This window comes from Nothobranchius furzeri, chromosome 6, assembly GCF_043380555.1.
Source record: "Nothobranchius furzeri strain GRZ-AD chromosome 6, NfurGRZ-RIMD1, whole genome shotgun sequence".
Lineage (NCBI taxonomy): Eukaryota > Metazoa > Chordata > Actinopteri > Cyprinodontiformes > Nothobranchiidae > Nothobranchius > Nothobranchius furzeri.
In genome coordinates this window covers 68,072,758-68,087,284 of record NC_091746.1, presented here as the reverse complement: position 1 = coordinate 68,087,284, position 14,527 = coordinate 68,072,758, and the positions used below count along the sequence as shown (strand labels likewise).

The window sequence follows — 14,527 nt, the reverse complement described above, 5'->3', positions numbered from 1 at the left end:
AAATCAGGGTGGAAAATAAGTATTTGGTCACTTCAAACAAGGAAAATCTCTGGCTCTCACAGACCTGTAACGTCTTCTTTAAGAAGCTTTTATTCCCTCCACTTGTTACCTGTATTAATGGCACCTGTTTGAACACATTATCTGTATAAAAGACACCTGTCCACAGCCTCAAACAGTCAGACTCCAAACTCCACTATGGCCAAGACCAAAGAGCTTTCGAAGGACACCAGGAAAAGAATTGTAGACCTGCACCAGACTGGGAAGAGTGAATCTACAATAGGCAAGCAGCTTGGTGTGAAAAAGTCAACTGTGGGAGCAATTATCAGAAAATGGAAGACATACAAGACCACTGATAATCTCCCTCGATCTGGGGCTCCACGCAAGATCTCATCCCGTGGGGTCAAAATGATCATGAGAATGGTGAGCAAGAATCCTAGAACCACACGGGGGGACCTGGTGAATGACCTGCAGAGAGCTGGGACCACAGTAACAAAGGTCACCATCAGTAACACACTACAACGGCAGGGAATCAAATCCTGCAGTGCCAGATGTGTTCTGCTGCTGAAGCCAGTGCATGTCCAGGCCCGTCTGAAGTTTGCCAGAGAGCACATGGATGATACAGCAGAGGATTGGGGGAATGTCAGGTGGTCAGATGAAACCAAAGTAGAACTTTTTGGTATAAATTCAACTCGTCGTGTTTGGAGGAAGAAGAATACTGAGTTGCGTCCCAAGAACACCATACCTACTGTGAAGCATGGGGGTGGGAACATCATGTTTGGGGCTGTTTTTCTGCTAAGGGGACAGGACGACTGATCCATGTTCAGGAAAGAATGAATGGGGCCATGTATCGTGAGATTCTGAACCAAAACCTCCTTCCATCAGTGAGAACTTTGAAGATGAAACGTGGCTGGGTCTTCCAACACGACAATGATCCCAAACACACTGCCAGGGCAACAAAGGAGTGGCTTCGCAAGAAGCCTTTGAAAGTCCTGGAGTGGCCTAGCCAGTCTCCAGACCTCAACCCCATAGAAAATCTGTGGAGAGAGTTGAAAGTCCGTGTTGCTCGGCGACAGCCCCAAAACATCACTGCTCTCGAGAAGATCTGCATGGAGGAATGGGCCAAAATACCAGCTACTGTGTGTGCAAACCTGGTAAAGACCTATAGTAATCGTTTGACCTCTGTTATTGCCAACAAAGGTTATGTTACAAAGTATTGAGTTGAATTTTTGTTATTGATCAAATACTTATTTTCCACCCTGATTTACAAATAAATTCTTTAAAAATCCTGCCATGTGAATTCATGGACTTTTTTTCACATTCTGTCTCTCACAGTTGAAGTGTACCTATTATGTAAATTACTGACCTCTGTCATCATTTTAAGTGGGAGAACTTGCACAATCGGTGGCTGACTAAATACTTTTTTGCCCCACTGTACACACAGGACGATCACATTCACGGATAAAAGTAACAGCAGACGTGATCTTCTCTTCCACTTACAGCAAGATCCTAATGTCCCAAACAGGCAGCTCATCAAACGTAAGCCCTTTCAACAGATGAGCAGTGCAACAATAATAGTATCATTAATCAGTTCAAGTGACGTTTTCAGTCAGGAACAGATTAAAAAAAGCTTTCAGAGTAAAAACAGAGTCCTGATGCTGAGGTGGTGCGTGATGTTTGCATGAGATTACACAATCATAAGAGAGCATCGTGTTAACAAGAAAGAACATTAAATGGTTTAAAAGTGTCTACATCAACAGCCTGCTGGAGGAACAAAATTCAACAACAGATTTCCAGCTGAAATCATTCAGAAGGCCACAAACGGCCACACTTTAAAAATGCTTGTACTTCAATTAAAGTCTGAGTTTCTACACGTTTACTTCTTCACATTGTGTTAGAAAAAACTTTTACATTTACCTTTTTTAACCTAAATCTGCAGAGGCAAAACCTCTGAGAGGCGATCAAGATGAGAAATGAATCCCATCATCTAATTAAAGCTCAGCAACACTTCTCATGATTTTTCATACAACAACAAAGAAGCCACTAAATACAAATGTGCACAAAACACCATAAATATGTATGATGACTAACAAAAGCCTAAAGAAATGGCTAAAATTTCCACCTTGTAATCAACGTCTCCCACGGTTCCCGAGATGCATTTCTTTGCTGATTGTTCCTAATCAAAGTTTCCTCTCTCTCTCTCTCTCTCTCTCTCTCTCTCTCTCTCTCTCTCTCTCTCTCTCTCTCTCTCTCTCTCTCTCTCTCTCTCTCTCTCTCTCTCTCTCTCTCTCTCTCTCTCTCTCTCTCTCTCTCTCTCTCTCTCTCTCTCTCTCTCTCTCTCTCCCTCTCCCTCTCCCTCTCCCTCCCTCTCCCTCCCTCTCCCTCTCTCTCTCTCTCATTACATTTCCTTCCTTCAGTAGCTGCTCAATTGTTCTTTGTGGTGCTGCTTGTTGCTACTGAGAGCAGTGGGAACCATAACACGAGCCTCTGTGTGCAGTTTCTGTCATTACCTCAGCCCATAAACCTCCAGCGACAGAACGTGGCCGTGTGTGTCTCGAACACTGGCTAGACTCTCTGCCTCCGCTTCCACCGAGAGTTTTCACAGGGTCCATTACAGGCTACACATCACTAAAGGCTGCTCCAGAGCCTCGTGCTGAGGAGCCGAGGAAATATAAACCTTTCAGGCTTCAGGTAGCTGCCAGTGAGACACCCAGAAGACAGTGTTATGTGGATGTCACTGCCATAAAGAAAGTTGTGACTTTCACAGACTTTTAAAGAGCATGGCGGTAATGTCAGATAAATTTAAAGGTGCGTAAAGCTGAACTCATGAGGTAGATTAGGGCTCTTGGTACTTTTTTTTATGGTTGCCTGTCCTTCCTTATTTGCATACTGGCCTCTGCGGGAATAGTTTTCTACAATGGGTTTCTGTTTGGCAAGCCTGGAGCTTTAGAGACCAGCAGGGCAGAGTATCAGGGTCATGGAGAGGTTCTGATAGGGGCTCTCTTCTGACTTTGTAACAAAGACACCAGTTAGCTGTGAAAAGACCAATAAAAAGAAAGTAAAAGGCATTTTAATGACCATGACAGACACAAGCACAGCCCGTATGACGGTAAACCAGATATTTGTTTGTCTCTGATTATTAAAATGCTCTACCACACTGCACATTCGTTTCAAATGCACAAATGCCGTGAATGAAAACAGGAACAAATAGGAATAAAATCACTGATTAATGCTAGTTTGTTCAAATATAACTGTAGTGATGTTTAAAGAGCAAGTTGCCCCTAAATCAGTTTTTTGCTGACAATCTACATGAATGAGAGTCTAATAGTGATGTAGACATGTGTAATCATTATTTGAGGATTTTAGAGCATCTTTTTTAAATATTAAGCCTAAAACCGCCAGTGTAGCGCCCTCTTCAGGTTAAAAGTATGCTCTACGTTTGATTTTTAATTAGCTATCGCTGTTGGCTAGGCTGGTATTTTCTATGTTAGCCAGTTTTCCTGACGTGGCTGCACTGCACTGCTGTCAACTCTCGGCCACGCCTCCGACTGCCTCGGCCACTCACGAGCGGATATGAAACGAGACAGCTCAGAGACTCTCGCCTCATCCATTATTGCTTCCTCCCTTCCCTTTTACTCCCTTTTCTCTGGTAAGGAAATCCTTCATACTCAGAAGCCTGTTGTCTCTTTGTCAGAGGGGTGTGTGTGTGTGTGTCCGAGCGCACGTGTGTGTTTGTTGGGTGTGGAGAGCAGGGCAGTCAGTCTCAATCCGCTGGGCAATTCCTCCTTTTGGTGCATCTTTGAAACAGGAAGTGTAAGTGGAGTAAGACTCTGGTAGGTGGGTGACTTGCTCTTTAGGTCAGAAATCAGATTGAATCTACACATTAGCTTTCATTTGAGGTCATTTTTCTTTATTGGCCAGTAAAGAATTTTAATTTGTTTGATGAAAATGCAAATTACCTCAAATTTTAATTATATTTTGCTCAAAATATCATTTGACAGATAATTTGCTGCTGTGGCCCCCAGACTCAGGAACTCTCTCCTCTTGAGCCTGAGATCGCTGGACTCGGGGGTCTCCTTCAAAAAGCAACTGAAAACTCGATCAACCTGGCTTTTGCGTGACCTACGTCACCCTTTCCTTATTCTGCTCCACCTTGTCAGCCTCTCCTGGGATCCACTGATTTCCGTCTTCCCTATTTACTTCCTCTCTCCCTTTTCTTGCATTTTTTAATCTCAATATACATTTTTTTCTCATTTTATACATATTTTTAAATCGTTAAAAAAATCTTCTTCTATATTTTAAATGATTTGTTTTTGTAAAGCGCCTCGTGATTTTTTCCTTGAGAGGCGCTTTCTTTTTCTTTTAAATTGTCGACCCCTTTCACAAACTCTGCCTAGTCTAAAAAGTTTTTTTAAACAGTTAGCTTCTCAAATGAATAGAAAAATCGTCCCTACTTATTTTATAAGAACTTTTACAATTTCAACAAAAATAGATAAAACCCCTTATTTTAGATTAGTTAGTTGACCCACGGGGCTGCACAGTAATGCAGTGGTTAGTAAGAAGGTTCTGGATCCATGCTTTCGTTCTTTTTTAAACACAGAAACAGTTTTGTTTACCTGTTTGTAGCTACAGTTTCGCCGACGGCTGCCGGCTTCTTCAGGCTGACGCTGATGGTGGCGCGTCACTTCCTTCTCCGTTTATCTGCGGGCAGCAGAGGACGTTGTCGCCCTCTACTGCCCGCTCTCCCCTCTCCGACGATGCAGTCCCATGCGTGGTCCAGCGTGTAAACTCCGTCGTCCCTGTTCATGGTCCCACATCCACGTCTCCGTGGAGACGGAGAAGGACGGACGGAGGACGAAGGACGGAGAAGGAAGTGACGCGCCACCATCAGCGTCAGCCTGAAGAAGCCGGCAGCCGTCGGCAAAACTGTAGCTACAAACAGGTAAACAAAACTGTTTCTGTGTTTAAAAAAGAACGAAAGCATGGATCATCCTTAGGTGTGAGCAGGTGTGGACTGGCCTATCTGGCATTCTGGCTCTGTCCCGGTGGGCCACTTAGCCAAGTGGGCTGCTTACCCAGCTTGGGCCGACACTACTCCACAGTTGATGATCTGCAGAACATTAGCTACATGGTAACCTGAAGCTAACAGAGTATTTCCAGGCATGTTTAGCAAGAAAAATGCCGTAGAGCGATGACGTAGTAGTTGTTTTACCACGTTAGCATGTAGCTAATGTCCCGCTGATCTCCGCCCGTGGAGAATGAGCTGATCTGGAAGGCCGGGACTCCCGGTAGCAGCGGTCTGGCCCTGCTTGTGATTTAACAGTCCCAGTCCATATTAGATCTCACATTCGGCCTAAAGACGAGTCTGCAGGCGGCAACACCCCCCACCCCCACCGCTCTCCCAATGGGGAGGGCTGACGATTCGTAAAAATGCCAGGGCCGAATTTTGGTCCCAGTCCACCCCGGGGTGTGAGCATGTGCGTGCGCGGTTGTTCGTCCTGCTTGTTGCCCTGCAATGGACTGGCAACCTGCTCAGGGTGTACCAAACCCGTTTGCCTGGAGACTGTTGGAGATAGGCACCAGCCCCCCACGACCTTGTATGGACAAGCAGATATGGAAAATGAATGGACCCGTCAGACTGAGTCTCCCCTGAGGGTAACACTAAAGAGACAGGACTCTAAAACGATCACTGAGCTCCAGATTCTGATCATCTACATGTGAAACTGGATAAATTAGAATAGGGTGCTAAAGTCCATTTATTCAGTAACTGAGAGACCATCTAAAGGCTCATGAGCCCTTTGCAGGTGTTCTGGGTTCATTAGCTGATCAGAGTGTGACACTTTGAGTCTAGAATATTGAACCCTGTGACAATATTCTGATTGTCTGAGATTATGATGTGGGGGTTTTCATCAGCTGTAAGCCATAATCATCACATCTAAAACAAATAAATGCTTGAAATGTCTGACTTTACATGTAGTAAGTCTATATAATGTATTAGTTTCATATTTGAAGGAAAACAACTAATAACAGAGCGGTTTCACCTGTTGTGCAAACCAGAAAGGAAAACCCACAAAGCAGCAAACAAAGAGAAGCAGCCCTTAGACCTGCAGGTGCTTTCCAGAGTATGTTTGCACAAGAATCACTTAAATCTATCATTAAATAATCTATGCCTATGTTTTTTACTTTCTTAATTTTGCTTTAGATAGACAAACCAGCACTTGGGTTACTTAAGTTCATCTGAGGTGCTGCAGGAAAAAAAAAACACAAGAACTGAAATCCTGCAGCAGCCGCGAGTGAGATAGCTCAGATGTCTGAAACCTGCAAACATGTTGTCATTCTGAGCAAACACGCTGAACCTCTTTTACTCTAAATCAGTGCTGCTTTGAAAATAGAAGCGGTTCGCGTTTCGGTGCAAACCGAAACCCAAAGACATCTGTATTGATTCATTACTCAGCTCACTCTGTTGTCTGGATATTAAAGGCAGGTCTCGGGCACATCGTGGCACAGGTAGCAGTTATTAAACCTGAAGCATCGACCAGCAGAGGGAAATGCCTCCGGGTAAATAACACTATGTTATGAAAATAATAATGGAGCATATGAGGTGCAATGGTTACAGTTAATTGAAGAAAAACAGAAAAGAAGACAAAAACTAAGATTCAGTTTTCATTTTCAGTCGTCAAAAACCTACAGCTTCATATGTAGGTAAAATAATGGTAAAATGTGGAGAGAGAGGTGATAGAGAGGTGATAGAGAGATAGAGAGATAGATGATAGATGATAAATAGATAGGGAGAGAGAGAGAGAGAGAGAGAGAGAGAGAGAGAGAGAGAGAGATAGAGAGAGAGATAGAGAGATAGATAGATAGATAGATAGATAGATAGATAGATAGATAGATAGATAGATAGATAGATAGATAGATAGATAGATAGATAGATAGATGGAAGATAGTCTTAGATTTCTTCATGGTAAATTATCAAAAAGCTAGAAAGTTTGAGGAAGTCAACACTGCCCCCAGGTGGAAACCTGAGTGAAGTACAACAGGTAGCAGACTTACTAAAATGGCTTTAATGAATGAGAGAACCTGTTAAAAACAACTCAACCGGTTCAACACGTCTGTGAACACGCCAACACAAAACTTAAAGTGATGCAGGAGGAAGAGGACACATTAGAACAAGCTGACATTGCCTCAGAGACAAATTCACAGCTTCTGGATTAAACCCAACCAAATCCTTTACAGGTTCTCTGTTTTTGTTTTCGTTTCCCAGCTACCTGGTCACAGACATGTAGATTTAATGTCATATTTACACGTATTACAAATGAATGCGAAACATTTTAACCTCCTATTTGTGAAATTCCACACCTGACAGTATTTTCCCTGAAAATATAACAGAAATCTGAGAAATAAATAGTTCTCCATCTCTTACTTTGTCTCATAATATGCTCCAGTGATCCAATGATGAACTGAATTGAAATTTAAAATTAGTCAGTAATTTATGCAAGTGTTTTCCCCTTTTACACCTATATCAGAATCATCAGCCAGTGATGAAGTCCCTGACCTTTAATGTGAAACTGCCCAAACTCTTCACATATGAGCGACTTTAGCACTGAACACTCTGCGCTGGCTTTTTATCTGTTTAGATTGGGTGCATTTCATTTTCATGATGAGACTCGTCACCACATGAAGCATCATTAAAGTTAGCCAGCGCAACACTGCTTTTGTTTGAAGACAACATCTAACATTACTACAAGGACTTCTGCAGTAACAGTGCCAAACTGATGCCATCTGTCTATGTGGTCTTCTTTTCTTCAGCCTCTCATCCGTGCCTCGGACTCCTTCTTGGCCCCCCGAGTAAAGGCCAAACCGCAGAATTTCCTGTCTCAAGCAGAACCCATTATACTAGACTAGAACGAGAACAGAGGACCCTGTGTGACAGTGTTGGCTAGAAATAATCAGTAGACATAAAACGGAGGAGGAAGAAGAGCGAGGGCTAAACTCTCTGCCTTTAATTAAAAGAATAAAAGCCCCAAATAAGGAGTGAGTGATACGAGATTAAAGAGATCCCACTAATTATACAAACACTTGAGAAGAAGGAAGAACTTTGACAATTCAAGTGTGATGATGAATGTCTCGAAAAGGCCCACTCTATCCTTTTATTTGAGCTACTTCACAACAAGTTTTGTTCACAAGATTTTTCAGTAAAAGACCATCCATCCATTTTCTTTTTCCACGCAGGGTCGCGGGGGGCTGGTGCCTATCTCCAGCTGTCGTTGAGCGTGCAGGCGGGGTACACCCTGGACAGGTTGCCAGTCCGTCGCAGTTCTCATTAAAAGATTATTTAGTGTATATTATTAGAGACTAAAGTTTGGTTTATGCTTGACGCTTGTGCATTCACTCATTCGCGGAAATGAGACGCGCATGGAACGCAGCATTTACGGTTCCTCCCTACCTTCTGCGGCTTGTCTCCGCTGTGAGCCAATATCCTCCCAGACTATAGGGGGCAGCATGGGGCTCTATGGCATGCAACCAACACTATACCATAGTAGAAGTAGAAATCACTGTTTTTTACAATATTTTTTCCACTGAGTCCTCGCATTTTCTGACTGTGACATTAATTATTAACAGTGTTTTGATCACGGTGATCTTAATAGGTCAAACGATAAAGATGTGTGTACTTATGAACCTCCGCCACTACGAGCACTTGCCAGTCCGCCAGTTTTTTTCTGCACAGGACCGTTCGCGTGGTTAAAATATTTCCTAGGTGCGTGGTACAGAAACGTTGGGCTGCATGGAGACCACACGGGGAGACGTGGTTGCTAAAATGACATAATTTGGCCGCGCCAACCTCGCGGATGCTTCGAGCATAAGCCAAACTTAAATTGCACCTTTAACAACTCTAGATCATGAGAAACAATCAAAATAGAACCACTCAGGTATGCAAGTTTAATCTTCATGCTACAAGAAAGATTTCATCTCCAGCATGTCCCGAGTCCCGGGCTCCAGGCTTCCTTTGCACTTGGGCATCATACCAGCATCCGCACCAGCCAAGTGAGACCAAAGGTTCTGGCATGGTGGCAATGAATGAATCACAAAAGATGTACTATCTCCACCTGAAACCTAGTTGGTAATAATGTTTGGTTTGGTTAACTTTAAGCCCCAACCACTGCAAGATGGCAAAGCAACAGTATACAGGATGTGTGCCCCAACACACCCCTAACCTACCAACAGACTTTCCTGATCTACCAATCACATTTTGGTCTCAAATTCCATTGATTTCATTTAAAAAATTGACAACTTTGCATCTACCCCCTTGAATAGGGGTGTGTGTAGCGTTATTAAGATCCTATTGTCTGCCCTTAACAGCTGCCCCTTCACACAGTAACAACGTGTAGGAATCGCCAAGGTCGGATGCTGGTTTCAGTATGTTTACATTCCAGAAGAAGAGACAGAAGAAGAGAAGAAGAACGCTTTCCATTAATTAATCAAAGTACTTTATTCGTGATAAAGCTAATCAGAGCATATGTCTTCGTCTTCGTCTTCGTCTTCGTCTTCCTCCGCTTATCCGGGTCCGGGTCGCGGGGGCAGCATCCCAATTAGGGAGCTCCAGGCCGTCCTCTCCCCGGCCTTGTCCACCAGCTCCTCCGGCAGGACCCCAAGGCGTTCCCGGACCAGATTGGAGATGTAACCTCTCCAACGTGTCCTGGGTCGACCCGGGGGCCTTCTGCCGGCAGGACATGCCCGAAACACCTCCCCGGGGAGGCGTCCAGGAGGCATCCTGACCAGATGCCCAAACCACCTCAACTGGCTCCTTTCGATCCGGAGGAGCAGCGGTTCTACTCCGAGTCCCTCCCGAATGTCCGAGCTCCTCACCCTATCTCTAAGGCTGAGCCCGGCCACCCTACGGAGGAAACTCATTTCGGCCGCTTGTATCCGCAATCTCGTTCTTTCGGTCATTACCCAAAGCTCATGACCATAGGTGAGGATTGGGACGTAGATCGACCGGTAAATCGAGAGCCTGGCTTTCTGGCTCAGCTCCCTCTTCCCCACGACAGATCGGCTCAGCGTCCGCATCACTGCAGACGCCGAACCAATCCGCCTGTCGATCTCCCGATCCCTCCTACCCTCACTCGTGAACAAGACCCCGAGATACTTAAACTCCTCCACTTGAGGTAGGACCTCTCCCCCGACCCGGAGGTGGCAAGCCACCCTTTTCCGGTCGAGAACCATGGTCTCAGATTTGGAGGTGCTGATCCTCATCCCAGCCGCTTCACATTCGGCCGCGAACCTACCCAGCAAGAGCTGAAGGTCAGAGCTGGATGAAGCTAGGAGGACCACATCATCCGCAAAAAGCAGAGACGAGATTCTCCTGCCACCAAACTCGACACACTCCACACCACGGCTGCGTCTAGAAATTCTGTCCATAAAAGTGATGAACAGAACCGGTGACAAAGGGCAGCCCTGGCGGAGTCCAACCCTCACTGGGAACAGGTCCGACTTACTACCGGCTATGCGGACCAAACTCACGCTCCTCTGGTAAAGGGACTGAATGGCCCTTAACAGAAAGCCACCCACCCCATACTCCTGGAGCGTCCCCCACAGGATGCCCCTGGGGACACGGTCATAAGCCTTCTCCAAATCCACAAAGCACATGTGGATTGCTTGGGCAAACTCCCATGCCCCCTCCATCACCCTTGCAAGGGTATAGAGCTGGTCCACAGTTCCACGGCCAGGACGAAAACCACATTGCTCCTCCTCTATCTGAGATTCAACTATCGATCGGACCCTCCTCTCCAGTACCTTGGTGTAGACCTTTCCAGGGAGGCTGAGGAGTGTGATCCCCCTATAGTTGGAACACACCCTCAGGTCACCCTTCTTAAAGATGGGGACCACCACCCCGGTCTGCCACTCCCTAGGAACTGCCCCCGATGACCACGCAATGTTGTAGAGACGTGTCAACCATGACAGCCCTACAACATCCATAGCCTTGAGATACCCAGGACGAACCTCATCCGCCCCCGGGGCTCCGCCGCTGTGTAGTTGTTTGACTACCTCAGCAACTTCTGCCCCCGAGATCGGACAGTCCATCCCCAGGCCTCCCAGCTCTGGTTCCTCCTCGGAATGTGCATTGGTGGGATTGAGGAGCTCCTCAAAGTATTCCTTCCACCGTCCGACTATAGCCTCAGTTGACGTCAGCAGCTCCCCATCCCCACTGTAAACAGTGTGAGCGAGTTGCTGCCTTCCTCTCCTGAGGCGCCAGACAGTTTGCCAGAACCTCTTTGGAGCCGATCGATAGTCTTTCTCCATGGCCTCACCAAACTCCTCCCACGCCCGAGATTTTGCCTCGGCAACTGCCACTGCTGCACCCCACTTGGCTATCCGGTACCTGTCTGCTGCCTCCGGAGACCCACAGACCAGCCACGCCCTGTAGGCCTCCTTCTTCAGCCTGACAGCTCCCCGAACCTCTGGTGTCCACCAGCGGGTACGGGGGTTGCCACCACGACTGGCACCGGCCACCTTACGACCACAGCTAGCAACAGCCGCCTCGACAATCGCAGAGTGGAACAAGGCCCACTCGGACTCAATGTCCCCCACTGCTCTCGGGACGTGGTCAAAGCTCTGCCGGAGGTGGGAGTTGAAGACCGTCTTGACAGGTTCTTCTGCCAGGCGTTCCCAGCAGACCCTCACTATGCGTTTGGGTCTGCCAGGTCTACGCGGCATGTTCCCTTGCCATCTGATCCAACTCACCACCAGGTGGTGATCAGTTGACAGCTCCGCCCCTCTCTTCACTCGGGTGTCCAAAACATACGGCCGCAGGTCAGATGATACGACTACAAAATCTATCATCGACCTGTGACCTAGGCTGCCCTGGTACCAAGTGTACCGATGGGCATCCTTATGTTCGAACATGGTGTTCGTTATGGCCAAACTGCGGCTTGCACAGAAGTCCAATAACAAAACACCGCTCGAGTTCAGATTAGGTGGGCCGTTCCTCCCAATCACACCCCTCCAGGTCAAGCTGTCATTGCCCACGTGAGCATTGAAGTCCCCCAGCAGGACAATGGAGTCCCCTGATGGAGCACTATCTAGCACTCGTCCCAGGGACTCCAAAAAGGGTGGGTACTCTGAACTGATATTTGGCCCATAAGCACAAACAACAGTCAGGACCCGTTCCCCGACCCGAAGGCGCAAGGAAGCTACCCTCTTGTCCCCCGGGGTAAACCCCAACACACAGGCAGAGAGTCTCGGGGCTAACAAAAAGCCCTCCTTTATTCGTGATAAAGCTAATCAGAGCATATGTTGATGATTAATAATCAGGTGAATGATCTGTGAAATAAAGATGTCATGAGTTATGTGTTTAATGAATAAACAGGACTGCACCAGACAGACTGATCTACATTGACATGGAAACGCATGACACATTGTTCTCAACCAATCGGAACTTTCGTCTGTAGTAGGGCAGAATCTGGGTTGTTTAATGAAGTTGTCCAATCCGGTTTACTAAGATTTGTAAACAACTAGGGGATATAAAACAAGGCAACGCCATTTTAAACTCAGTTCCATTTTAACCTCAGCTCTGTTCAATTGGAGGTCCTAAGGATTTCCATCGTCATCATTAAGAAAGCTGCAGGCTGGCCAGCTGCACTTTCCTACTTTAAGCTGAGAACTGTCAAGCTGGAGATTTCCCTCGTTTGAACAACAAGACGACGTTCCTTCAAAATAAGAGCTAACTCGCTGACGCCTGCCACTGATACCGGGAGTCGATCCACAGACGGGCTTTGTCGTGCTGCGACCGCTGTTTCACCAGCTCCAGCACATCTGAAGGTCCGAGGACCTGGCATTTCCTGATCTACACGGGAGGCTCCACAGCAAAATGGCGGCTCATGTCATCAGCTCCTGAAGCCTCGTGGTAGCCTAGTCATAACAACCAGATTCGCTACGTCAGCCTAGAGATTCTGAACCAAACACACACACACACACCAACACTATAACATTCAAATCCATATGCATCCATCATTGAGATAGTCCTGGTAGATTGTAAGAATTTATAATTACAGAAATTAAAGATTCTTAAACGATCCCAACTCTCTCTTTTCTTGTCTCTCAGTCAATACAGAGTGTTTAAGTAAACTCCCTGATGATAAAAACAACCACTTCTGATTATAATATTTAGATCTAATTACAGTGTATAAATATACAAACTACAGATCACTACAGCAGGTATTTAAAAAAATAGTCATAAGTATGACATTTGACATACAAGTAATAATATCTTCCTACCAAAGCAAATAAAATGTTACTGTCGGTCTTTGAAGGTTTTTTTTTTTTGTGTTTGTTTTGCTCTGCAGGACAGCCCAGCAGCTCTGATGTAGAGAAGGCCAATAGGGCCATCTTACATTGTATTGTGTCTTAGGGCTGAGTCGTGATATTCAGACTCAATCTGATCTAATCCATTTCAAATCTGACTGTAGCTTAATTTATACAGAGTCAGTTTTAGAGTGAGTACAGTTTAATGTTTATTTACTCAGTAGTAAAATAATACACATTTCTGCAACTGTCAAAACAGTTAGATTACACTTTCACGGCAACAACACCAACAGCGCAGACATTCCACTCAAGTTTCAGCTGAGCAAACCTCAAAGTGCTGCTCTACTTCTGATGATGACTTTCTCTTTTTACTTCTAACAAACATGCCTATAACCAAGTGTACTCACACCACATTTCTGGAGACTCATAAAAAGCTTCTAAAACTCTTAAAAGCTTGGCTGGACTACTTTCGTCTCTGGTCCTGTTTACGACACTCGTGACCTGGACCTGAATGGGTAGTCGTGGAGAGGGGGGTGTTTGGTTTGGAAATCTCAGGGTAGCATTTGGCTTTTTACGCGAGATGAGGTTTCATTGGTATTTCCAAGCCATGACCTTTGGTGTGCACTGGGCCTGGGATGACAGAGTTCATCCAAATCTGAGGCCAAGGTTCTCGACTGGAATAGGGTGAGATGTTCCTACGGAGCAGAAGAGTTTGGTGTTTTGCCTGTGAGCGACTGCAGAATGAGACGACAGCTTGACGGACAGATCAGGGCTTCATCTCTGGTTTGTCATTGTAAATAAGAAGCTATGCTAAAAGGTAAAGCACTCAATTGACTGCTCCATTCCCTCTGAACCTGAAGTAGAGACATTACTCAGCCTTAAAAAAAGGGTAAGCCAAGCGTAGGTGTGATTGAGATGTCTCCTGGTCCCCTCCCTCTAGAGGTTTTCTGACCCAGAGGTCGCTGGAGGCAATTAATAACTCTTCTGACCAGGGAAGACCTGGGGATTCCCAGGAGAATTTGGAAAGGGTGGCCCTCCTGGATCTATTACCTCCATAACCTGATACTGGATAAGTAAAACCAAATGGGTGGATACGTGGAAGAAAATGGATGGATAGATCGATGCTGTAAAGACACTGACACTCGTCAGTGACTTGATGCAATCTGCTGGGTTCCTTATATAGGAAACGTCTGATTTTGGCTAAATGAACTGACCTGTATTAGAACGT

General features: G+C 45.7%; 1 protein-coding gene across 7 annotated transcripts in view; it reads right to left on the bottom strand.

The window, feature by feature from the left end:
* The window catches only part of dab2ipb (DAB2 interacting protein b), a 262,935-nt gene that overhangs the window by 179,930 nt on the left and 68,478 nt on the right, over positions 1-14,527 (bottom strand). The gene's annotated exons all lie outside the window — the stretch shown is intronic.